Here is a 26,689-nt window from a genome sequence, read left to right as displayed (position 1 = left end):
CACAGCTATCACTCCGGCTAGTCAGATGTAGTCTCAGGGTATCATCAAGCAAGAAAAATGTTTAATTTTTCTATAGGTTAGGTTTTACGTGAATTCCAAGAAAGAGGTAACGACCGTACGCGATACTTTCCGATGAACGTCTCCATCTTACCGCATAAAATCTTAATTCATCATCGACCACAATTCTTAACGCAACTTACATAAAAATTACCTTACACACTAAGTCAAATCTACTAACAACCACTATCAATGATCACTCACTGAATTACGAAATAATCAAGAAACATATTTATTAAAATAATAAATTGTCGAAAGAAATGAGAATAATTCTTATTATGAACTCCCATAATTGTTGTATCAAATAAATATTATTCGGTGAAATTCAATGTTTAAATCAGCGCTGGGTTATTATTAAATTAACATGATATTGGGAATACAATATTTCTGAAATGAAGACAAATTATCACTAATTATCCTTGAAATATTAAATTAATCATTCATGTGCATTAATGTGACACAATTACATTATCATAAAGAAAATTCGGAATTCCTCCTCGTAATTTATACACATTTTAATTACCAAATCTGAATTCGTTAACGTAGAATATCATTCTGATGAACAGTACTATGACGACTGACGTGCTAAGGATTTCGACCCTACTGCCACTTAAATTACGGCTCCTAGTCTAATATCTTCTCATTTAAAATTCTAACATAAAATATAAAACAATACTCAACATATAAAATAATCTGTCTCCCTATTCTATCTACATAATTATTAATTCATTTCAATTTGGCTCGACATGCATTCCCCCGTTAAGCTTAACTCAAGTATATCATGTGTGCAAGAAATTAAACAAGTATCTGCGGTATGACATCTCGGTATTAGGTTTATACGTCGGCTACATATATCATCTTGCCTACCTCACATTTAATATATTCTGAGAATACGTCACAAAGCTCATATATATCTATTAACAGCTGTATTTCCTACCATATCATCTTTCAATTCTCAACTGTATACGAATTTTAACCATCCATGCCTTGTTTCAAGTTACTCCCACGGCGTATTTCCTTTCCAGTATTTGCATTGTCTAACTGCATCAATGCCATTCATATTTAACGTCTATCATTCATATATATATGTCTCATAATGATCACGACGCATACTATTATACTTAAATCAACTCATATAACTTCGTATTACCATGTACAACCTTCAATTAATTCAATTATAACTTCCTCAATATCTATTCTCATCACGCGTAACCTTCTTTATATTATTCGCTACTACTGAGACATAACGTTTTTCTCCACGTAAATATTCCTTTTCATTGAACCAATTCTCTTTAAAAATACGTTGCATAACCTTAAATACCGTATATGTGCTTTTAACAATATTATTTGACATGGAATAACTTGACTCTAACTATCACTTCTTAATACGCGATCCACCTGTGACGTAATCTTTGACTGGATGGCTTTACGAGACTCATAGATATTATTAATCATATGACAATCTTTGAAATCGGCTGTTATATTACTTTTCTTCTTAATCGTATTCTCATTTACCTTGTTGAACCACCTGTTAATACGAAACTGTACTCCACGAGATATCCATCTAATTCTACACTGACTTAATATATCATTACCAGCTTAAATGTAATGCACTTCACTTCACTGTTTCACTTGCACACTTAAATATTTCATACTTAGGCTATTCTATTCTACCGCATATGCCAAAAATACAAATTAAGAATGATGTTACTTATTATAAACACTTAGCTCGTCTTTCGTCATCGGGCGTCAGTTGCTCTCCTTCCGCTCGTCACATGGTTGGTTCATTGGCCATGGTTCGATGTCTGGCTGGATTCCTCACCTTAGGTTGACTTGGCTAGGCGAAATCCTCCTCTCATCTCGGGTATTTTTAGCTGCTCGGATGATATCTCCCTCCAGGTTGGTCCATCTGGATGCTTAGCAGACCATCATCTTCTTGGAAAAACTGCCGATAAGATCAAATATTTCTGAGAAGTTCATATTCATTTTTGATTTTTGTTAGAGTAATATTTCTTCTAAGCTATTTTTTAAATCTTCTTTTGTGTTATAACCGTCCAATTCACTAAGTCCGCGTAAGATATTTGCGCCTCGTCTTGCACAAATCTTCAAATTTAGATTATTTAATTTCAAAAATATTATTTCTTCCACGACTTCTCTTTTATTGCAGTAATTCTCTCCTATCGTTTCCTCTTCCTGCGGTTTCCAGTTTCTGTTTTCGTAGTATAACTGATCTTGTGCTTCGGGACTATCAGTATACGTATCTGAATGAATTCCCGTATATCTCGGTGTATTTTATATCATCTACAGTATTTTACTGGTTGTTTTGCCGTCTTCTTCTATATTATAGAAGTTTTTCCTCAGGATTTCTGCCACAATCTTGGTAATCTTCTTATTTTTACAGAGCAACAGCACTTCACTTCTCTTCCTCTCAAGTTCAATTTTTAAAGTGATTTTTCTCAATAATTTCTTGTGTTTTTTTCGTTTTTCTGAAACAATCTACTTGACCTTAACTCTGTTCTGCACCGCCTTCGAAATGTAGTGGTTTCGAATAAGTCATGGCCTCCTATTGTGTTTAAACGTTAAGACTTTGTTATATACTCTTCTTAGTATGAGTGGTCTATACCTTCCGTGGGCGCCATTTTGGAACACGTCCGAAAATGCAACGGGCACACTATGTAACCATCCGTTTACTAAAAATGTAAACTACTTCTTGCTAATGTAAAATTTCATAAAGACTTAAACTGTAAATCGGGATAGAGAGTGCGTTACCCTCTCGAGTTCACCTTCTATTTATCTTGAGGTGACTACGATTTTGTAACTGTTTCTTTTCCTGTAAAGTATTAATTAATCTTTCTTTCTAGTCACCTCAGCAGTGTGGGATTAGCCTCTGCATCATCAGGCCACAAGCCCAAGTAGGGTTTTAAAACTTGGTTTTCCAGGAGCGCAAGTGTACGCCTCCATAACATTTTTGAGTTTGGGCCAGTAATTTAACCTGTTTTTCTTTTTCACGAAGGCCCAGTAGTATGGGTACTAGATACCCCTGTGTAAAGGTATTGTAAATTGTAGGTTGTGCCTAGAGAGGCCAGAAATTTTAAGGTTTTGTGTAAAGTTCCCTTGAGTACGCCGTAAGAAATTGGGAGCCAGCCTCCTTGGTAAAATTTGGAGAGCATGTAAGCTCTTTTCTGAGATTTGTGTAATAATGAGTGGTGCGTTTGGAAGGCCGTATTTGTAACCTTTGGAGCAAAGTGCTCTTGAACTGTGTCTTGGGGGATATCTCTCCTGATTTAAACAAAAGCAACATTTGCGACGTTGGAAACTTGTAAATTAGAGCTGGAAGCTCAAAACTTGTAATTTCCACCCTTGGGTTTCTATCCTTGTTTGCTATTTTGTACCTGACATTTTGTTCCATCACATAGTGAAGAATTTTGTTAAGTTTGTGATCTGAAAATAAATATAACCTTTATTTAAAGTTTTAAATTATTCTTTGATATCGTAGATAGACCCATTCAAACACACACCTTCGTTCACCTCTCTGCGTTCCACGGATAACCCCGCAACAATTATTATTATTATTGTTATTATTATTATTATTATTATTATTATTATTATTATTATTATTATCTACGTATACATTACGCATTATTATAGTTACGAAACACCATGTACACGATATTATATTTATATACTATATTAACGCACAGTCCCTTCGTATAGGGGTAGTGTGCCTTTCTGTTACCGTGAGGACCCGGCTTGGATTTACAGCCAATCCAGTGATTTTAATTCTGGACTGGACACTGAAACAGTTTCATGAGACCGACTGAGGAGATATTTGATAAGAAGGGCAACGGGATCGGCCAAGGAAGGCGAGCAATAGGGCGAAGGTAGCGTCACGCTTACCACGTGATACTCCAGTATCTGTAGGTCATCTGGTTGAACAGCAGTCGTCTTGGCAGGCCAAGGACCTATTGGGCTGTTCCTCTATGGTTTCCTTCATTATCACACGTTGTAGTACAGAGGAGTAACATTAAACTCATTTATATTTGTCTTTTATTCACTAGTTAAGTGTAATACAGAGACAAGTGTCCCTATCTTCTCCAGATAAAATAAACCGAAAGCAAGCAAACTGGTAGTTTTCTGTTAATTCTCAGTATGCATAACAACGCAATATAATTGCCGATACGTCATTACTAAGTAATCATATTCTATTTTTGCAAGCTGCGTGAGCTGTTTAGGAGAATTTCAAGACAAATGCTTGTTTCTGATTTCGTCATTCCTCTTACGTTTAACTTCGGGTGAGGATTCACAAGGTGACATGACGAGGCACCGATCGATACATTTTATCGTATCGTAAAACCCGTCTGCAGGTTGAGATGTAAAACAAATTGCAACACTCCTGTGAGTTAGATACATGGCCGCGAGATGCACACTGTCCGTTCAAACATGGGGTGGCAATAAAAACGCTTAATCGCTTTTAAAGTAATTTGAACTCTACAGCTTGGTGTGGGTGAAACACAAGAAACCAACTCCAGCGAAAATTGTTACATTTAATTAATTACTTACTTGTAGTGCAATTAACAATGCAGGTTCCTATAGTCACCATCCCAACATAAGCATTTTATTAATTACAGATTGTGACGTATCTCGAGTTAGCTCAGTTAATGGTTTATGACGTAACATAAGATTCGAAAAACATTAAATGGCGTATGGCTTTTAGTGCCGGGAGTGTCTGAGGACAAGTTCGGCTCGCCAGATGCAGTTCTTTTTGATTCGACGCCCGTAGGCGACCTACGCGTCGTGATGAGGATGAAATGATGATGAAGACGGCACATACACCCAGCCCCGCGTCAGCGAAATTAACCAATTATGGTTAAAATTCCCGACCCGGCCGGGAGTCGAACCCGGGACCCCTGTGACCAAAGGCCAGCACGCTAACCATTTAGCCACGGAACAACATAAGATTCAAATGGGCAGGAGTCAAAAATATTATCTAACTTGGTATCATAGTTTAGAATAGTGAGAAAGTAACCAATAATAATAATATTAACAACAATCAATAAACAGATTTCAGGAAGCGCGTGGAAACCCAAAATTATGACATGAAAACAATCGATAACAAGATCAATAACAACTGTATTTTACATTTAAAAAACTAACATCAAGCAATAATTAAGATTTGGATAAGTATGAAATATCATTACCTTGAACTGGACACAAAACTTTGATTACAATTAACACATTTAAGATAAAATGAGATACCCGAGTACAATTACACGATATAAAGCACCCAAAAAGGAGAAGTACCCTATACTGGGGAAGGAAAGGGGGATCACAGGCAGGGATAGGAAATGGGACCTCGCCGAGCAAAGAAAAAAGGCAGAATATTCAGAAAACTATCACAATAAAATGAAAGAGTGTCTAACGCATTGACGAAGAAAGTTGCACTTAACGTTTCAACAGTCAGACATCGTGATGCTTCAATTCCAAAACTAGTTATATACATTAATCAAGCATAGCACTCGCACCAGACGCACAAGATTACGAGAATGTACGACGGTTTAAACAGAGGCCAGGAAAAAACTCAATAGTCTCCTAGGCTGCAAGTCCACACCCCTATATCCGATCCTCCATCACGGCAAAGCTCCAGCCAACACCACGGAAGGAAACATTGTAGTGGTAGTAGCGCCAGATCCTGAAGGGTTATGGGAAACCAAGTCGCAGCTAATAATATCATCATCATCATCATCATCTGTTTACCCTCCAGGTTCGGTTTTTCCCTCGGACTTAGCAAGGGATCCCACCTCTACCGCCTCAAGGGCAGTGTCCTGGAGCTTCAGACTCTTGGTCGGGGGATACAACTGGGGAGTATGACCAGTACCTCGCCCAGGCGGCCTCACCTGCTATGCGGAACAGGGGCCTTGTGGAGGAATGGGAAGACTGGAAGGGATAGGCAAGGAAGAGGGAAGGAAGCGGCCGTGGCCTTAAGTTAGGTACCATCCCGGCATTCGCCTGGAGGAGAAGTGGGAAACCACGGAAAACCACTTCCAGGATGGCTGAGGTGGGAATCGAACCCACCTCTACTCAGTTGACCTCCCGAGGCTGAGTGGACCCCGTGCCAGCCCTCGTACCACTTTTCAAATTTCGTGGCAGAGCCGGGAATCGAACCCGGGCCTCTGGAGGTGGCAGCTAATCACGCTAACCACTACACCACAGAGGCGGACCAGCAAATAATATAATGTCCTAAAATATATTTTATCTTAGTGTATGGCAGATAATCAATTCATTTGCCATTGTACGCATTAGAATTGATTTTGCCATTCGCAGACATTGTTTAGCATTCTTCTCAGATAACACTGCACTGAGGGAAAGACGGAATGTCTTCGTATATATAGAACGTTCTGGAGACATACTAAAATATTCTAGAAAGTCGGCAGAAGATGACGTATTCGTGACGTGACGATGCCGCGGTGAGCGAAGAAGCAAAAGCATGCGACGTACAGTAGTATGACAGTCAGCGGTGCGAGGTGTTGGTAGTGTGCCGGCGATGGAGAAGTCGTCGACAAAGGTAAATCATTAGCATGCATACTTTAGGGGGAATGTTACGAGATATTTCATCTTAATGTATGGGAGATAATCACTTCATTTGCTATGTACGCAATAGAAATAATTTTGTCATTCATTCAATCACATTGTTTAGCCTTTCTCTCAGATACAATACCGTACTGAGTTAATGAGCAGAAGGATGATTCATATGCATTAAAATAGCCAATGCATTGGCGTAAACTCAACAGCAGTCGCATAATCCTCTCGTTTGAAACAGGATGAACACATTGTGCAGGTGATAGCACTCCAAGCATCATCTCTTCTGCCACAGGCTATCCACAGTTTACGAATATTTCCGCGTTTCAAGAACGTATAATATTAAATATTTCTTTGCCGGCCAATTATTGTGCGGTTGAGTGTACATGTATTCTCGCAATACTGGATTCAAATATCTTTTCATCATCATCATCCTCATTTCCCGTTTCCAGCTTCCCGGGTCGGGTTGTGAATCAAGGACCTCCATCGCCGCCTGTCTCTCACCATTCTTCTCCTTTTTTTTGTATATCTTCTGGTTTTCCTCCCCTCTTCTCTGTGCACTCCCACACTGAATCTGTCCACTTCTTTCGGGGTCTTCCTCGTGGTCTCTTTCCTGTTGACTTTTCTGAAGAAGCTTTTCTTGCCACACTCTCTTCTCCGATTCTCATCATATGCTCATACCACTTTAGCTTTGTTGTTTCTATACTGTTTGGAAGTTTCAAGATTTCTTCATTTGTAATTCTATCCTTTCTGGTCTTGCCCTCGATACATCTTAGGTATTTCATCTCTGCTGACTGTATTCTGCTCTCCTCTCGTTTTGTTGTAGTCCACGGTCCAACTGCATCGGTTAGTATGGGTTCATAATAGGTTGAATATAATACTCTCTTACATTTCTTCGGGATATCTGGGTTCCACAAAATACCCCTTACACTCTGATAGAAGCTGTTTGCTTGTTGTATTCTTTTCCCAATTTTCTCGGTTATCTTTCCATCTTCCCAAGTACTCGAAATTTTTAACCTGTTCCAGAATTTTACCCTTCAGTTTTACCTTTCCTCTTCCTTCCTATATTCCCCTTTTCATCACTACTGTTTTAATTTTCTCTGTGCTTACTTTCATCCCAAATTTTTCTATCTCTTGATTCCATACATTTACTTGTTTTTTCAATTCCGTTTAATTTTTTTGCCATTTGCTTTACGTCACACCGACACAGATGTGAGAAGAAAGACCTAGGAATTGGAAGGAAGCGGCCGTGGCCTTAATTAAGGTACAGCCCCGGCATTTGCCTGGTGTGAAAATGGGAAACCACGGAAAACCATCTTCAGGGCTGCCGACAGCGGGGCTCGAACCCACTATCTCCCGGTTACTGGATACTGGCTGCACTTAAGCGACTGCAGCAATCGAGCTCGGTAATTCCGTTTAATCCTCACCCCATATCAATATACCATCTGAAAACAACATGGCTTTTGTTGCCTGTCTCCCCAATCTCTGTTTAGTGTTCTTATTAATTTCATCCATGACTATGATGAATAGTATGGGGAAATAATACAATTCCCTGTCGGAGACCAATTTCAACTTTAAACCATTTTGTTTTTCCTATACTAGTCTTCACATTACTAACACAATTTTTGTACATAGGCTAGCTTTTATCGTTTGCACTTCCACTCTATTAACTTGATTTTTCCTTAATATGTCCCATACCAACTGACTGGGCACACTGTCATAAGCTTTCTCTATGTCAATAAATGTCATCACTATGTCCTTTCCAAACTCCCATCTTTTCTCCATCTTAATGTGCAGATCAGGTGAAACGTTGATCTGTCTTTCCTAAAACCATACTGTTCTTCCTCCTTTTCTCCTTCTAGCTTCCTCCTCAGTCTTCCTTCCAATACTCTCTCAGATATCTTATCTGTATTGGCAATAAGGGTGATACCTCTGTAGATATTACATTCCTTTTTATCACCTTCTTAAAAATATCGGGATAATTAAACCCTTTCCCGACTCTTCTGGGATCTCTTTCATCCTCCAGATTATTCTAAATAACTTATACAGCCACTGTAGCCTTATTGGTCCTGCTGCTTTTACCAATTCCGTAGTTACCTCATCCACTCCTGCTGCTTTAGTGCTCTTCATCTTTTGTACTGCTTCCTCTATTTCTATTATCGATATCTACTTTCCTTCTTGTTCTTCTTTCCCTATTGTTTCTTCTTGCTCCTTCTCATCTACCAGTTCACTGTATTTAATATTTAGCAATTCTGAGAATTATTCTTCCCATCTTTTTATTATGTCATCTCCTCGCGTCAATATCTGCCCTGTTTCAGTTTTTACAAATTTTGTATCTTCCCTATTTAGTAAAATATTTTTCACCAAACCATACAAAACCTTTTTACTTACCTGTATATCCCCCTGTAACGCTTCTGTGAAACGTTCCCAGGTCTTCCGTTTCTCTTCTTGTATCATTTTCTTACATACCTTTTTGGCTTCTTTATACACTGACTGGCAGAGCAAATGCAACACCAAGAAGGAGTGGTCAGAACTTTATGCCAATTGCAGGGTAGACTGACGTCACTGAGGTATGCTCATGATGTGAAATGCGCCGCTGTGTTGCGCACGTAGCGAACGATAAATGGGACACGGCGTTGGCGAATGGCCCACTTCGTACCGTGATTTCTCAGCCGACAGTCATTGTAGAACGTGTTGTCGTGTGCCACAGGACACGTGTATAGCTAAGAATGCCAGGCCGCCGTCAACGGAGGCATTTCCAGCAGACAGACGACTTTACGAGGGGTATGGTGATCGGGCTGAGAAGGGCAGGTTGGTCGCTTCGTCAAATCGCAGCCGATACCCATAGGGATGTGTCCACGGTGCAGCGCCTGTGGCGAAGATGGTTGGCGCAGGGACATGTGGCACGTGCGAGGGGTCCAGGCGCAGCCCGAGTGACGTCAGCCCGCGAGGATCGGCGCATCCGCCGCCAAGCGGTGGCAGCCCCGCACGCCACGTCAACCGCCATTCTTCAGCATGTGCAAGACACCCTGGCTGTTCCAATATCGACCAGAACAATTTCCCGTCGATTGGTTGAAGGAGGCCTGCACTCCCGGCGTCCGCTCAGAAGACTACCATTGACTCCACAGCATAGACGTGCACGCCTGGCATGGTGCCGGGCTAGAGCGACTTGGATGAGGGAATGGCGGAACGTCGTGTTCTCCGATGAGTCACGCTTCTGTTCTGTCAGTGATAGTCACCGCAGACGAGTGTGGCGTCGGCGTGGAGAAACGTCAAATCCGGCAGTAACTGTGGAGCGCCCTACCGCTAGACAACGCGGCTTCATGGTTTGGGGCGCTATTGCGTATGATTCCACGTCACCTTGCGTATTCAAGGCACGTTAAATGCCCACCGCTACGTGCAGCATGTGCTGCGGCCGGTGGCACTCCCGTACCTTCAGGGGCTGCCCAATGCTCTGTTTCAGCAGGATAATGCCCGCCCACACACTGCTCGCATCTCCCAACAGGCTCTACGAGGTGTACAGATGCTTCCGTAGCCAGCGTACTCTCCGGATCTCTCACCAATCGAACACGTGTGGGATCTCATTGGACGCCGTTTGCAAACTCTGCCCCAGCCTAGTACGGACGACCAGCTGTGGCAAATGGTTGACAGAGAATGGAGAACCATCCCTCAGGACACCATCCGCACTCTTATTGACTCTGTACCTCGACGTGTTTCTGCGTGCATCGCCGCTCGCGGTGGTCCTACATCCTACTGAGTCGATGCCGTGCGCATTGTGTAACCTGCATATCGGTTTGAAATAAACATCAATTATTCGTCCGTGCCGTCTCTGTTTTTTCCCCAACTTTCATCCCTTTCGAACCACTCCTTCTTGGTGTTGCATTTGCTCTGTCAGTCAGTGTATTTCTGCCAATTCTCTGTACTATTGCTGCCTATCCACTTCCTCCGAGCCATTTGTTTCTCTTTAACTGCTTCCTTTACCCTGCTGTTCCGCCAAGGAGTCTCCTTTTCCTTTTTCCTCCCTGATAGTCTTCCACAAGTGTTTACTGCACACTTTACAAATCCATTTCTGAAACATGTCCATTCCTCTTCCACACTGTTCACGTCATCTTTGGGAATTTCTTTCTTCAGATCCTCTTGAAACTTGTCCCTTATTTCTTTCTATTTTATCTTCCATCCCTTTATTTTCTTTTCCTTTTTTCTATTAACTTCGTCATTTTACCAAGTCTTAATTTGGCTACCACCGCTTTATGGTCTCCTTCGAAATCTGCTCTTGGCACTGCTGTCACATCTTCCAGTTGTCTACGTTTCTCCGTCTCCACCAGAATAAGATCAATCATTGTCTATGTCCAATTATCTCTTCTTTTCCCACATGTGCATTCACGTCTCTCATTATTACAACCTCTTTGTCTTCAATACAACTTTCCAGTTCTTCTAGAAACTCTTCTAAACATTCATCTGTATTCCCCGATTGTGGTGCATAAACGTGTATAAAATCCTTGATTCCATTCTCAAGTCCAAGTCTAATTTTAATTATCCTGTCACTGATCTGGTCAATTTTGTCCACATATTGCGCTAGGTCTTCTTTCAATATAACACCAACACAATTTGTTGTCATCATTCCTCCACTCCAATATAATCCATACCATTTCTTCATTTCTTTTTGACCTTTCACCTTCCATTTCGTCTCACTTATTCCCATCATTGCTATGTCTTTCTTCTCCATATACTCTATCAGTTCTTCTACCTTGCCATTCAAAGTCATGACATTGATGATACCGATTCTTGTGATGTCTGGTAGCCCAATTCTCACAGTTCCCCCAGAGCACCGGGAACTTCACGTCACTTCAGGGTGACGCCCTAGCATTTTCCGAGGCCTCGATCCACTCGCACTCATTTTATAGGCTGTTTGTACGATAGGTTCGCAACTCCCAAAGGCATTTTGTTACCTTATGCCAGGTTCAGATTAGGCCGCCCTTAACATGGAGTCAGACGTCTTTTGTAGGCGCTCCTCTGGACTACAGACGCTACAGGTTTGCCCCTTCCGCCATCTCTACCGTACCGAAGTCCATATTCTCCGCCATAGATGCCGCTGAGGTCTTCACCCGTAAGCCAGGGCAAGAGCCCTCCATATTTATGACCCCTGGAGAGAGTGTGTCCTTGTATTTTGAAGCCCCCAGGAATTGGGCTACCTGTTGTTGCGCGAGTTGTATTGGGTATTTCAACCAGCCCTACGTACTCTAGAAACCCCATATCCGCTACCTGGGGGCGCGCTCTGTAGGGGTCAGGTTCCCCTGGTTACTAACTTATTGGAAGTTAACCCCACCCACACAGGCTGAGTTATTTGCAGAGCAAATATCCTTTATAATATATTAAATATGCACAAGAAGTACGGTACTTGTGGCATAAATTAAATTTCATTAGATAAATTCATTGAACTTCAGTTCAGATATAGTGACCATCAAAGAAGACTACGGCAAACTGATGCGAGGCGCGCATAGCGAGCTTACGGGAGAGACAAATTGTATTATCCCAGAACCCTATTTTTCCTTCCCACTAGACGCAGCTGCTGTTCTCGTCCACAAGAAGGAATACCGGGCGAGTTGGCCGAGCGGTTAGGGGCGCATAGCTGTGATCTCGCATCCGGGAGAAAGTGGGTTCGAACCCCACTGTCGGCAGCCCTGAAGACGGTTTTCAGTGGTTTCCCATTTTCACACCAGGCACATGCTCGGGCTGTAGCTTAATTAAAGTCACAGCTGCTTACTTTCCACTCCTAGGCCTTTCCTATCCCATCGTCGCCATGAGACCTATATATGGTGGTACGACGTAAAACAAATTGTAATTTAATATGTATATATGCGTGTTTCAATAATAAACACTCGTTGCTAAATGTTGTACTTAACCATGATGGATAAGTTGTTACTGTGCACTTTATAATCGCATTCACTGAGCGCTTCAGATGAATCACGTGTCTCAAGTACAGAGCTCTACCAACGACGGAGTCTTACGGGACAGAGGACGAGACAAAGAAGCAGTTGCCTCCTACCAGGTAGCTCCATAATCATCGTTCGTTCTATGATTGACAAGATTCATACATGTGACACAGCTGTAGCCTTCTTCCTCTAATTCCTTTTCGTGATGAAAGTATGCAAGTTGCTGAAGACGAACCGTTCCGAACAGGGTCGTACCAGTTCAGACACCACAAACACACAGGTTATCAGTAAGGACAGAGGCTGTCGTCTAAAACGTGCCATACTCTTCGCATGAAGTGAAAAACAATATATATGACCCAATTTTTATACAAGATATGGAATGGAACATTCCACAACGCGCTGTTATTTTATATTGAACACAGAGAAGATGAGGAATGATTAATTAGTAAAGAACACAAAACCGAGCAGCTCTAGGGCGCGTTAGATCATTACGTTGAACTCTAGTCACAGAAAGAGTGATATTCAAAATGGAAAGTCATGTTCCAGTAGCTATAATTTCTCTCTAGACTACTAACCAAGTTATTAGGATCCTCAGGTTGAAACAAAATAATAGATTCACATATGCTCTAACTTGTCGCATAAATTTGAAATACCACATAAATACAGTAGCCAAAGGGTTTAAAATAATGTTCCACAACGACTACATTGTTTCTTTTCTAGAGTACCGCATGAATTATTCTCATAAGTGGAAAATCTCTACGATGTTTGACGCCTTAAAATAATAATAATAATAATAATAATAATAATAATAATAATAATAATAATAATCATCATCATCATCATCAGAGCGCGACTGAGTGGCTGAGACAATAAATCGCAAGCTTTCTGAGCCCAAGTTCGTGGTTTTCTTCCCGCTTCAGTCCAGCGGTATATGAAGTAATTTGAATACTCCAGATTTGTGTCGATAGATTTACTGGTACATAAAATAATTCTTGTGGGACACACGTTTTGGTACCTCGACATCCGCAAAAATCTTCAGTAACTAGTGGGACGTAAGCACAAGCGCATTATTATTATTATTATTATTATTATTATTATTATTATTATTATTATTATTATTATTATTATTATTATTATTATTATTATTATTATTATTATTATCATCATCAGTATTGCTATTGTTATCGCAACCTCTCGGTCTAGGGTAAGCATGCCTGCAGCAGGTTTTGATATGGATATCATTTAAGAACCACTGAATAGACTGGGGGTTCATAGGAAGACCGGAATAATTTTTCAATTTTCTTTTACACTATTGTGACCGTTCATCACATCATCAGGAGTATATTATGGCATTCTACAGTTCAAATATGCCGTTTTCCGCGCTATTCTAGGTTAATTAGCGCCCAAGTTAGCACACGTTTACCCTTCCCGGGATGCGAGTAGCGCGCCACGAGTCCAAGGGGCTTGGCTGTAGTTACGCGTACTCATTGTAAGCGAGTCATACTTTCGCCTGCAAGTAAAAGTGCTCTTATTTTATTGCGACAGAGAAAAGCATGCCCACGCCAAGCTGAGAGAGCGGAGAAGGTCACAAACAATGCGTTCAACCCTGAAAAACATTATTTCTTCGTTCTTTTTCCCCCAAAAGCACCACTACCAATCCACAGACTTCAAATGTTTCAGAAGTATTAATTACAGAAATCGTGTAATACGTGACAGATTTTCAAAAGTTGAGGCTCATAAGAATCGGCTGATTTCATGCAGATTTATCACGTTAAGAAGTGTTGTATATAACCGAGATGTAACCAAGTACGCAGCAAACAAACACCCAGCCAGGGGCACGCCAGATGGCGAAAGCGGATAGCAAGAGCGAAATCTGAAGTTCCGCGATCTTAAACCCCTCCTACACGAAGCTACCAAAGGACGCTTTGGAGATTACGTCAACACGTACGACGCGATGGTAATGAGAATCGATCAGTGGAAACTGGAGTGATAGAGCTTCAATTTGACACGTCAGTCAATATTGGGAACCGCCGATTAGCGGAGCGAATTTTCATAAAGTGGTGGAGTTATCCCTCTTCACTAGGCCTAACACGAGCAGCCCATCTACAAGCGAACTCTGGACTCCACGCTGTTGACGCTGCCGTGATGTTCAACTATAGATCCCATGTAGTGCCTGCCGGAGTAGCTGTTTGCATGAACCAGACATGTGATGAGTACCAGTTTTAAAGTATTTGAAATTCGTAATTTCCATTAAAATGTAAACATATTAAATTGCATGCAATGATGTAGACTGTAGAATAGGACTTTTGCAATTTCAAAGGGATGAGATAGTTACTTGTTAGGATTTTTATTGATTTTCTTCACGGTTAGATAACCGTATTTTAATTTCATTTCTTATTACGGGATAGATTGCGTGTCATGTTTAGTTAAATTAAGTGTGAAGCATGGTAATGTGTGAAAGGGATTTAAGATTCAAGTAAACTCATTCCAAATTACCATAGGTATCTAGTGTGAATCTTCAGAAAAACTCTGAAATTTAATTTTAATTTTTGTTTCACATAAGTGTCAGATTTCCCTCCTGTATAAATGAGTGGCTCAGTGCCATAGTTGCCTAACCCACATTTACTTCATTTTGAGATATTTTAGGTTAAAGTTAGACTACGATTGAAAAATGACAAGTGCATCTTAAATATTACTTTTTATTGCATTACTTAGTACAAATACGATTTTTTCACATACATAACAATAAAAAAGTGGCACTAATTATCCCCAACCAAAATAAATCACAAACTTATAGGCAGTTTTGGCGCTGAACTATAACACACTTCACAAACAAAATTGCTGGTTAGGCAACAATGGACTTAGATATAAGGAACATTTTAATGCTCATTTTCAGCAGGAACTATTGAAATAAGTTCAGTATTTACCTCTAAAGAAATTCAAATGACAGAAATTAATAATATTTGAATCTGCTCTTGACAATACATAATCTACGGTAACTCATTATTTTCAATCTTCGTCAACTTCACTTTCTTCTTGTTCTTGTTCTTTTAAGTGATCTGTAGAAATGGTGGTGTTGTGGTGGAATATATTTCATCAGATCCAGTAAATTTTTTAATTTCCCTTTTGATATTTCCTGCCTTCGGGGTAGAGTTCCAGAGAACTTGGTAACTGGCGGATGGGTCAGCCTCGAACAGATTTCTTTGAGAGATCAGCTGTCTGGAATATCCTATCTCCATGGCTGTTGTAGCTATAAAACAGGGTCTTTGGGTACTCTCTCTGTATCTGCCACCGTAGCTTCAACCATTCCACTTTTTCCTTGTGCGTACTTGTGGTTCTGAGTTACCTGTAACCAAGTTACATTAACTCTCAACAACAGGTCTCTAGAACATTATCTCCACTGCACTTATAGTTATAAAGAAATTTTACCTGAGGTTTGTGAAATAGAATCACATACAGACGTAACAGCTGCAGACCCATCTTGTCTTCCTGCATCTGAAAATGCATCGCTAGATCAGAGCCAGACTTGCTTAACCAGCATAATATTTATAATGGACTTTCTGAATTACTTATATTAATATTTTTATGGCCAGAACTTATCCTCTTCAGTTATTCATTATGTTAGAACTAGTACCAAATTTAATACATAACATAATCACCATTGAAGTATCAATCAGTTATGCCTAAGCACAATACAATTTCATTTACTTCAGTCAGAGCTAGAAGTGCCTAACCAACTACATGTTTCCGTATTAATCACAAACCAATCAACTTATTACCTAATATTATCAATATGTGTATCTATTCTAAATTACCTGAGGATTTGAAATCAGCATAGTTACGTTCATAACCTTGCTCCTTGCCATTGCCATCGTAATTATCCTCCAGGACCATTTCCACAATCCAGCTCTCTTCAGCCATCTTGATGTTGGATAGGCACAGCTGGCACTAAAGGAACTGAAGGTTATGGAAGTTGCCTAACATAATTGCAGGTGGCAGCACCAATCAAGCTACTGGAATGTAGTAGGCAAGTCTGGTCCTGATAGAGGCAACTATTAGGAGTCCATTATAGCACATTTACAGCATTTTTTAAATTTGTGGGTTAGGCACCTATGGCGCTGAGCCACTCAAATGAAGATTGCTGAAACAAGAAGAGGATGAAGTGACAGTGGGCTGTGACGGTAAATGTGCTTTATTTAGACCAGGAGCGTCTGTGTGTGTTTTTCCCCAGTTGATAGAATACATTCTTCTGTAACTTGCATGTATTGCTGTGCCGTGAGGGAGCGGTGGAACTTTGAGTAGATGACCGAAATAAGTACGTGATTTACGAAAGTGTGAATTTCCCCCCCAGCGATTTGATTAATTTGCGATGTATAAATTCCGCGCTGTGAATATGAATAGGGCTGGATTAAAGCCTATTCGCATTAATGATGTTAATGGCATGTTGGAAAATAAATGGGGATGAATAAAGCAGCGAATATATAGATCGCAAGCAGGACCGTTGGTCCCGTTAGCCTAAAATTGAGAGTGGGTTGGGCCAGATTACCAGCTGGTCTGCGAAAGCTATTTGTGTCGAGGCTGAAGCGCCTAAGGAAGGGAATGCGTGCTACTGCATTTAAAGGGCTCATCTCCAGGGCTCGCTTTCTCTCTCCGATAACAGCTTTTACTTGCAATCATTTATAGAGTAACATCGTTTCGTAGATTTGCAGTTATTATAGATGAGAGAATTCCCACCATTCTTTCCCATAAATTATACCGTTCAGGGGTTTCAGATGGAACGTCACACGCCCATGCCGTCAAAAGGGACATGGGTTCTTTACCAGGCAGGACTAGTGGAGGTTATACACGCTGTTACCAACTGTGGATTGATTATACTGTCCGTCATGTGTTATATGAGTGTGAAGTGTATTAATTGCTTGTAATTTATTTTTCAGGAGTGACATTTATCATGTATTGTAAGGGTCTTTGTTTCACTAAAATGTATCGTTTCAGAGAACGATGTTGTTTGAATGTCCGATTGTACAGTAGTATTTAACTCAATGGAACGCGTGTTATGTAAATATTATTCATTCATAAGATAGTTAGAGTTTTTAACCCATAAGAACTCGCACTGATATTTTTTCGCCAGAACTCGCGCGCGGTCTTTTCGACCGCACAGAATCCATGGGCCATTATTTAATGCACAAATTATTTTTTCGAACACAATACACCGAAATGTCATATCATAGCTTTATTACACAAATATATGTCTAGTCAGCTGAGAAAATATTCTACAAGACACAAAATAAGGATATATTCATTTCAATTGACTACTTTGAACATCTGTCCGTCAGAACTTATGGCTACCGATGTTTAAAAATTGAACTCTGGAAATGTAAAATGCAAACAATAATAAATGTTAAAGAATGAAAACCCACTCAAGTCCCAATGCACCAGTCATTAGTAATTTTCATCACCTATGGCTGCTTCAAAACAAATCTCGGAACATAACACTGAGTGCAATACAGGAAAACCGTTCAGAACTTGCCAGATCTCACAAATGCTGAAGAATTTAGTCATCATCCCCCTCCTCCTGTACAATTTCAACACTTTTCTCCGCCCACTGGACACATGATGGTCATGTGTGCTCTTTACATATGAAACGCGAACATGAAACGCATTTAGTTTTGGTTTTCCGATTCTTCTTTCTGTCACAATAAGCACAGCGACCATTGTCTGTCTGATTTACAGTTTGGTGACACTGGTCCTCTTTTTCAATACCCAAAATGCTACGCAAACGCATCTTTACATCAGGAGCAATGCAGTCATTAGATGCACGATGAATCATGTAACCATTTCGTAGCATCATTGAGAGTTCTTTCATATATTTCCGGCGATTTATGCCATTTCCGTTAGGCCTGTCCGTAAAAATAATAAAACTGTTGATGACAGCAATGTTCAAAAGCATGCAGAATAATGTTAGGGGCCAGCGATTGCTGATTCTAGAGACAGAGAATTCAGACTTCATCCTGTCTACGACATCAACGCCTCCTTTCGCAAGGTTATAAAAAGTAAGCATCTCGGCTTTGTTCGCTTCTCCTGAATCTGCGTCTATGTTATCTATCTCCTTCATGCATCGTAGAAAGAAGAAGTACATCTTTGTATTTTCTTGGTACATATGAGAGAAGTATTTGCTGTCCTCTATATGCAAACAGGCTAGTATTAGCTTTACGAGGCTTGGTTTGAACAAAAACTGGAGGAATTTGTGGTTTATTTTTCTTCATTGTTCCCACGATTGTAAGATTGTGATCGCTGAGCAATGATTCGGCTACTGGTACTGAGGTGTACCAATTGTCCATGGTAATATTGCGTCCAGACCCGGAAATTGGTTCAACTAGCCGCTCGACTACATTTTTGCCACTGTTGTCAACTTGATAAGGCCATTCCGGTTGTTTTTCTACGTAAACTTCCATTTTATACGTATAAAATGTTCTGGCATCTACCATGGAAAATACTTTGATGCCGTATTTATCCGGCTTATTTGGATTATATTGCGTGAAAGGGCAACGACCACGAAACCCCTGTCACATCTCATGAATTGTGAGATATTCACTAAGTGAATAATATTTCATGCATCTGGTCACAAAGTCCTCAAAGATCTTCCTGATGTGAGTTAATTTATCAACTATCACCCTATTACTTCGATCATTTATATCATCAAACCTGAGTGCATGTATGATAAACTGGAATCGTGTTCTGGACATTGTTAGGCGAAAAGCTTCAACACCCGTCCCATCTGTAGCCCAAAAGTCCTTCAAGTTCAAATGTCTTGATTTGACTACACCTGCCAAATAAAGAAGGCCAATCACAGCCTTGAGTTCTACAATATTTGTATTGGCAGCATCACGTGGCCGGCTATAGTTAGTCCGATTTTTATCAATCCATACATTAGTATATGCTACAATTTCCTCCAGTACACCGTCAGGGAAATACAACTGCCAGGCTTCTAATGAAGATTGGACATGTCTTGCCTCACTTATTACACCTGGTAAATGAGAAGGTTTCACTATATTCCGTTTTCTTTTACGGCCTGTTTTACATAATACATGAGCATCCCACTTTGTTGTATTATCCTTACCAAGCAGATGTGGTACTTGATCAGGCTCCACGCAAGAATTGTCTGTATCATCTTCAGATTCGCCAGACTCCTCACTTTCCGTATCATGTTCCCTTTCATTCACTGAATGATTCTCGTCATCAGATGCTGTAGTGTTATCAAAGGGTTCACAATCACTATCGTCATCTTCAAATAAATAGCGCCTTGCAGTACGCTGTTGTCGTTGAAGAGCTCGGTTCACTGATTCTTCTTTTTCTACGCTTCGCAGAAGTTGATCAATCCTCTCTATTTCCTTCGGATCCATGTTTTCGAACACGAAACATAACACTACACGCAGAAAGAACTATTAAGACGGAATGCAAACAAAAGAAACGCCAAACGCAAGGCCTCGCGCGCGATGGAAAAGACCGCAACTTTTGTCGTGGTCTGAGTTTCTTCCTCCCGGTAACAATGGACAACAAATTTAGATTAACTGTTACTGCACTAGCGTTGTCAACTCTCCAGCGGAGGATAAAAGAAGCAAGAGCAAGACGAGATGTAAGTTCATTGCAGATTACGAGTGAATAACTGAATGTGCGGTTGAAAAGACCGCGCGGCAAGGCCTCGCGGTTTAAATGAATACGATGATGCGACTTTCATATACTTTAAAACGTGCTCACAGTTAAAGATGTCAAGAACCTCAGCACACTCGATCGCATGGCGACACGAGTTGTCATTTGATTATGTAAATGAATAATTTAAATTACGTGAAGTAGCGCAGGATATGCCTTCATCTAATTATTTGTGTGTATAGGGAAGCGTGTGTATGAAGTGATAAGTGTTTAAATGATTAGTTGGTCCGAGAAGGGACATCTTCTCAATTCTTGCATATTTGCTGAGCAAAATGCAATTATAGCGATAAGACTATACAGACATTAATGCGTCAAGAAAGTTATAGTGTATATTATTCATGTGTTGATGTTGTGACATATCTATGCAGAGATTAAATCATGTGCTCTATTAGTAATTAAACTGTTATTGTGAAAAATTGAATTCATTCTTCTCATTGCTAGTTTGTTTGCACTCCTCTCATTATTAATATTCCCCTACTATAGATTATTATATTATTGCCCCGTAAGGGCAGACCACAGACCCGTATGTTCTATCGACTCAGCTAGCGCCGTATTATTCCTGTAGGGGAGATGCGACTTCGATGTCGGGCTTTGTTGAAGATCTCATCCAAGGTGCTCCATTCTAATGTTATATTACAGGACTATTCTAACCTAATGATGTACCGATACCACGAAAAGGGTACACTATCCATATATATATAAAATAACATGTCCTGACTGACTGACTGACTGACAGACTCATCATCGTCGAGACAAAACTACTGGACATAAAGAAATTAAATTTAGGGAATACATTTTTATTAGAGTGTAGGCGCTCACTAAGGGAAGATTTTTGGATATTCCGTCGCTAAGTTGGTGAATGGTTTAAATGAGTATATCTATATCTCAAAAACTTAAACATTTACAGACGTAAAAATTGGTATGTGGAATCTTCTTTAAAAATAAACACGTATTCTTTGTTTTCGGAAAATCCCATTAAGGGGATGAAACAAGGTTAAAAGCGGTTAAATACCTCATATTAGGTACTTATATCTCAAAAACTAAAGATGTTACAGATATGAAAATTGGTAACTGGAATCTGCTTTAAAATAAAGAAACACATATTTTTTGGTTTTTGGAAAATCCAATTAAGTTTAATGGGCGGTGAAGGGGAGTTACAAAGTGGGTGAATTTTTAAAGGCTGTACCTAAAGTATATCTCAGAATCGTAAAATATTACAGACGCGAAAACTGGTAATTTTAATATCATTTAAAAATAAACACGTATTTTTTATTTTCGAAAAGAGGCTTAAGGGGGCGTTAACAGGATTGAAAATAAGGTGGAGTTCTTTCTATTAGGATACTGATATCTCAAAAACTGAAGATGTTGCAGATATGAAAATTTGTAATTGGAATGTTCTTTCAAAGTAAAAAAGACTTATTGTTTTGTTTTCAAACATCCACACAATTGGGGGGGGGGGGGTAAATGAATTCAAAATGTAGTTGAATGCTTGGTATGAGGATACTTATGATATCTCAAACCTATGTTACAGACGTGAAAATTGGTATTTGGAATCTACTTTAAAAGATATAACGAAACACGTCTTCTTTTGTTATCGAAAAATCCACTTAAGGGCGTGAAAGAATTGAAAAATTACTGGAATTATTTGTATGAGGGTACTTATATCTAAAGAAAACTAAAGACGTTACAGACGAGAAAAGTGGTATTTGGAATCTCATTTAAAAAATAAAGAAAACACGCATTTGTGGGGGAAAATCAACCTGGGGAGGGGGCGGTTGAAAAGAGTTGAATTATTTTTATGAGGATACATATATCTCAAAAAATGAAGTTGTTACAGTAGTGTCAATCGGTATTTGGAAGCTCCTCTATAAATAAACAAAAACGTATATTTTTTACGGAAAATTAACTTAACGGGGACGGTAAAGAGAAGTGAAAAATTTGAATTATTTTTATGAGGATACAAATTTTACAAAAACTGACGATGTTACAGATATGAAAATTTGTAACTGGAATGTTCTTTCAAAGTAAAGCAAGTCATATTCGTTTGTTTTAAGAATATCCACTCAATGTGGGGTGAATTAATTGAAAACTTAGTTGAATGCTTGATATGAGGATACTTATATATCAAAACTGAAGATGTTATAGACGTGAAAATTGGTATTTGGATTCTCCTTAAAAAAATAAATAAGTCTTCTTTTGTTATCGAAAAATCCACTTAAGGGGGTAAAAAAATTGAAAAGTTAGTGGAATTATTTGTATGGTGGTACTTATATCTAAAGAAAACTAAATATGTTACAGACGTGAAAAGGGGTTATTTGGAATCTCCTTTGAAAGTAAAGAAACACGCATTTGTGGGAAAAATCAACTTGGGTGTGGGGGCGGTTAAAAAGAGTTGAATTCCTCTTAGGAGGAAACATATATCCCAAAATCTGAAATTGTTATAGTCATGATAATTGGTACATTGAAGATCCTTTATAAATAAAGAAACACGTATTTTTTGTTTCCGGAAAATTCGCTTAAGGGGTAACGGTTAAAGGAAGCGAAAAAATTGAATTCTTTTTATCGGAATACTTATATCTTAAAAACTGAAGGTTATAAACGTGAAAATTAGTATTGGGAATCTCCTTAAAAAAGGAAACGCGTATTTTTCGGGGGCTGGGTGTTGAAATAGGAGTTGAGTTCGACTTGCAAGAATAAAGGATATCAGACGTTATTAAGGTAAGTTCAAGTACCTGAGAGTAAAGACTACGTTTTCTTTTGCATCTGAAGTGAGACAATGATAAAATGAAGTTATGATTCGTCACACTTACAAGATGAAACTTTCAATATTTCAAGGAATTTCACGACGTATGTCAGTGTTTTGTTGTGTGTTTTAACACTATATCCTCCTTATTTTGTTGTTTATACATGCGTATGTGTCAGCCAAATCTTTTAAGTGAAGAATTCTAGCAATCTTCAAGCACAAATGGAGCTGAAATATTATGTTGTCAGCTTACAGAAAATGGACTGAATACAAGTGCACCACTGGGAGCAGCGATCGGCCTGTCTGGAAGTGCGGCTTGCGTAAATCCTCAGCGGGACCTTAACAGTCCCTAATCTAGCAATTCTGTTTCCCTGTTTCGAGAGAGGACTGTAGCAGTTACCGCTCAGTTTGTATTAGTTTAGATGCAGATGTATAACGTGCATGGAGTTAGGCGGATTAATTGCGAAGGTTTTCTTGACATGGACAATGCTAACTAGGCTGCGTTGTTGTTTCTTCATGAATGGAACTAGAGGGATCGTGTTTAACAACCATTTGTAAGTGTAATATGTATTTTAATTTGTACTGTTATTGTACACAAAGTTTGTTTGTTAGAACTTCAGCTCGGAGTCTGGTTGGATCCTCAATAAACACTACCAAAGGTTATAGGGAAACCATAAGAACCGATGGTAGCACCACAACGAGGCGCAATGGTGAGGAGAGAGATACTTCGTCATTGCTTTCCTCATGGGAGCAGAAAGTGCTATTTCAGAATGATCGGCCCTGTAAGTACCATCTCTCATAACACCCAGACGCACTAGTCGTACTCTGAATATCATTACTCAGCACTACACATACCTCAGCAGCTTTACACTGCCCCAGCCATAAATGGGACTGAGACTTACACCACGAGGCCGGAATTGAGCCAAAAGTCTGATGCAAATATACCACATCCATCAAGAAATAGCACCAAGCTATGTATACAAAGTACTGTACAATAAATGTGGATCTGTGTAACCGAGGATGTAAAGACATATATCGCTCACCTGCTCTGACCTGTGCCGAAAGACCAAAACAAAAACCAAACCCTATGGCACAGTTACCCCGAAGGGCCATGACCTGCCATGTGACCGGTGCTCAGCTTGAAGAACTGCAAATTACGCGGTATCATGTGGTCGCCACGATGAATCCGTTATTTTTGGCTCTTCAGACCGGCCCGGCTATCTCACCGTCAGATAGCTCCTCAATTGTAATAATGTAGGCTGATTGGACTTAGAATCAGCCTTCAGATCCAGGTAAAAATCCCTGACCTGACTGGAAATCCAACCCGGAGCATCCGGATAAGAGTCAGGCTCGCCACCCTTACACCTCGAGGCCGGCATTGTGCCAGAAGTCTGATGCAAATATACTGCATCTATCAAGAAATAGCACAAAGCTATGTATAACAAATAATGTACAATAAATGTGGATCTGTGTAACCGAGGATATAAAGACATATATCGCTCACATGAAGAACGTGGGTTCGATCCAATTCAGTACGTGGAGAAATAAGACTTTTTGAGAGGCAAGTAGCCTTAGAGTTTACTCAGCTTAAAGTAGAAAGCAGTAAAAGTTTAATTCCTGGGGTCAAAGACAACCAAGCATAGAGAAAACTACGAAGGTAAGTCAAAAGTAAATGTCCATAAATTCTTCTGAGTGAATGAAAGTGAGCCCCTTAAACACCGAACATCCTCACTGCACATTCAAAGATCCCGGGGCTCCAATGACAGATATTTTGATTGACTCCCAACCACTGCCAAAATATAGCAGTTTTAAATACCTTTACTCCGTGGTGGAAAAACTGGGTGGGTGTGATAAGCATACAAATCACATGCTCAGTATAGACTGGCTGAAGTGGAAAGAAAATTCGTTTGGATTCTATGATAAGAGGATGCGCCCCAAGCTTAAAGCAAAGCGCCACATGATGGTGGACAGGCTTGCAGTGACATGCTTCGAAATGTTGAATATTCTATTTTTTGCTAGTTGCTTTACGTCGCACCGACACAGATAGGTTTTATGGCGACGATGGGACAGGGAAGGACTAGGAGTGGGAAGGAAGCGGTCGTGGCCTTAATTAAGGTACAGCCCCAGCATTTGCGTGGTGTGAAAATGGGAAACCACGGAAAACCATTTTCAGGGCTGCAGGAATATTCTATGAACATCGTCTAAATGCTGCGGAGATGAAGATGCTTAGAATGTCATCCGGAGTTTTTAAGAAAGATCACACCTGAAATTAGCGCCGTCAAAATTACATTACATGCGAAGGAGGCAGACGCAGAGACGGTTCATCGCGAACCGGTGAAATGGCTCGAGAAGGTGAACGAACGGGGCGAGAGCTATGAAACCAAAAGAGACCTTGACCGTCAGTTATCCGGGGTACGAAGAAGATGAAGGCCTAAGGACAGCAGGGCCCAACAGAGGAGACGACAACAACAAATTTACGGCTCCTGTGATATCTTCGGTGAGGTCCGGTGCAGGTCTTTCGAGTTGAGACCTTATTGGCGACCTGCGCATCTGTGAGGATGGAGCCGTACTACAGTGACTCTATATGTACAGTGTGGCCAACTAGTGCTCCATTCTGATTGACTCCGCCACCTTTTACCCAAATGTTCCGTCAGCTGATTTAAACGTATGTATTCCGCACGGGGCAAGATCACTCCTTTAGCAATTTCAGTGAAGTGTAGGCTATCTGTTTTAATTTAACAGTACCGCAAATACATTTTTATTAAATACGGGTGTTATTTAGCATTAATCAAATATAGCCTCCGAGGCTCAGGCGGCAGCGCGTCGGCCTCCCCCCGCTGGGTTCCGTGGTTCAAATTCCGGTCACTCCATGTGAGATTTGTGCTGGACAAAGTGGCGGCGGGACAGATTTTTCTTCGGGTACTCCGGTTTTCCCTGTCATATTTCATTCCAGAAACACTCTCCATTATCATTTCATTTCATCTGTCAGTCATTAATCATTGCCCCAGAGGAGTGCGACAGGCCGGCACAATACCTATCCACGCCCCAAGATGGGGGCTTCATTCAATCCATCCCTGACCCAGTGAATGACTGGAAAACAAGTTGGAGGTTTTCATTTTTCAATTATAAAATATATGTCTGAATTTACGTATTTCTGATATCTGGCGTTTGAAGAAAATTACGCCATTGTGCTTATGGATGCAGAAACAGATCCGGAAAGCGTTTTAAAATGAAATTTGGCAATTGCTTGTTTTCAGCTATAAAAGTAGCGCATTAAGACGCATCTAGTAGCGAGTAGAGTTGTCTTATGCATTATAATGGTAACAATAATAACAAAATGGGTTTAATAATGTTATGGAGGCCAAGGCAGTAGATGTCAGCATTGATATTCACCGTATCGAAAACGTGTACATAACGAAAATTGTTTAGAATAGATTTTCCTATCTTTTACTTATCATGCGATTTTACCGTGTTGTGGAAAAAGAACGGAGGTTTGCGCGATTATTTTTTCACACATTTCCAAATATTCCCGCAAATATCTGTTTTATCTAAAACCTGCACATAAAAGAGGTTACAGGAAAGGTCACTTGCGGTCATTTATGTCTTATTCATTTTCACCGTATGAGCTATCATGATGGATATATTCTCGAATTCTAACTTTTATGGCTATTAA

Source organism: Anabrus simplex, chromosome 2, assembly GCF_040414725.1.
Source record: "Anabrus simplex isolate iqAnaSimp1 chromosome 2, ASM4041472v1, whole genome shotgun sequence".
NCBI lineage: Eukaryota > Metazoa > Arthropoda > Insecta > Orthoptera > Tettigoniidae > Anabrus > Anabrus simplex.
This window is presented reverse-complemented; position numbering follows the sequence as displayed.